At 44.5% G+C, this 1,768-nt stretch overlaps 1 protein-coding gene across 2 annotated transcripts in view; it reads right to left on the bottom strand.

The window, feature by feature from the left end:
• Nucleotides 1-1,518, bottom strand: part of LOC139415813 (prospero homeobox 3) — an 8,337-nt gene extending 6,819 nt beyond the window's left edge. The window contains exon 1 of one of the 2 annotated variants that reach the window (XM_071163928.1): nt 1,285-1,518. The gene's annotated coding sequence lies outside the window, so the exon portion shown is untranslated. The remainder of the gene's footprint in view (nt 1-1,284) is intronic. The other variant, XM_071163927.1, reaches the window with a different exon arrangement.
• Nucleotides 1,519-1,768: the final 250 nt, after the last annotated feature.

Genomic DNA, 1,768 nt, shown 5'->3' with positions numbered 1-1,768 from the left:
GAAAGCAGTATTCCTACTTGACAGTGATAACAGAGATACTTCACACACACACACACACACACACACACACACACACACACACACACACACACACACACACACACACACACACACACACACACAGCGACACTTCACACACACAGAGGTACTTCACAGTACTTCATATATAGGCTAACATACCGGACAGAGGGACAGACAGACAACAACAAAAAGTGTCATTTTAAATAGGATTTGTGTCTAGCTATAATCCATAAATTAATTCAACTAAATGTGTGGCCTTTTTTTTTTTTTAACCCTGCAGAGAATAGGTCACATCAGTCACCATGGTCACCATGGTAGGGGGTTATTATAATTCCGTTGCAACATGAACTATTTAATCCAGCAACCTAAAAATAGATAAATATCAATTATTCAAATTCCATCTCTGCTAATACAGGGCAGATGGTGGTGGCCAGCTATCCCGGCAGGCAGTCTATGCAATGCGCTTAACGCTTGGAATTATCTAGATCAATTCGAATCTATAACCTTTAGATTATCCATCTATGAAAAACGGGATCAGGAATTCAGGATATTACCCGAAAAAAATACCAAATGACAGACTAAACTGACAACGACCCAAATTATTTGGAGAGATGTAGCCTAATGAGAGAGAGAGAGAGAGACAGACATCTATTTTTTTATTCTGTTTGTTATAAATGACTATAAAAGTAGGCCTAACCGTTGTTGTTAGATTAAAAGGTCTCGCTGTCTTTGAGGCTTCCGCGCCGCGGCTTGAAACATCTGTCCACAGTGAGAGAACAGAACTCCGGTTCCGCTCTGTCCTGACTGACGCATGACCGACTGGGCACAGACATCAGTTCAACGTTTACTTTGATTTACATTTGTTGAGTTGTAAACTAACGTGAATTCAATGTGAAATCAACAAATGTCATCAGGTCATTGGATTTCGGTTAAAAGTTTGGTGGAAAAAAAATACGAAATGCCCTAATGTTGATGACTTTTTACAAATCCAAAAATCTGTTTTCCACGTTGATTTAACTTCATCACATAGATATTTTGAGTTGAACTAACGTGGAAATAACGTTAATCCGAACCGTTTTTGCACAGTGTGGAGCGACCGGCTGCGGGCACCCATTAATTGTCTATGCACGTATGTCGCAGTTGATAATAGGTTAGGCTACATAAACATGGACGGACGGACACACACACACACACACACACATTGGTAGTGCAGTCACAGCAACGGACATATGGACAGTGTGACAAACCAAACATATCATTTACTTTTGACAACTCACTCGACTGGATAACTCCCTGCACGGAAACAGACTGTTCTCTCCCCTTTTTCTCTCTCTCTCCGCGAGACTGTTAGAACCGGTTGGTTCTGTTTAGAGTTGTGAGACGTTCCTCTTCCCGTTTTATCGGTCTGCTCTGGTCAGCGCGAGCATCGACTCGGTAGGAAAGCCCTGCGCGCGGTGTTTCCTGTTATTGCTGCTCTTCGTTGCCTATACCCCTCAATCTCTCTCTCTCTCTCTCTCCCTCTCTCTCAATCTCTCTCTCTCCCTCTCTCGCTTCCGAACATATCTCTCTGTGCCATCCTCGCGCGCTGTCCTATCGCGGTGTCCGGGTAGGCGTTGAGAGGTGTGCGAGGGCGGGCTCGCGAGGTTGGCATGACCCCCCCCCCCCCTCCCTCCCTCTCCCTATCTATGGTTGGCATGACCCCCTCCCTGTCCATTTCTCCCTCCCTCACTTTTTCGCTTCTATCCAC

Source organism: Oncorhynchus clarkii, chromosome 9 (genome assembly GCF_045791955.1).
Source record: "Oncorhynchus clarkii lewisi isolate Uvic-CL-2024 chromosome 9, UVic_Ocla_1.0, whole genome shotgun sequence".
NCBI lineage: Eukaryota > Metazoa > Chordata > Actinopteri > Salmoniformes > Salmonidae > Oncorhynchus > Oncorhynchus clarkii.
This window is presented reverse-complemented; position numbering and strand designations above follow the sequence as displayed.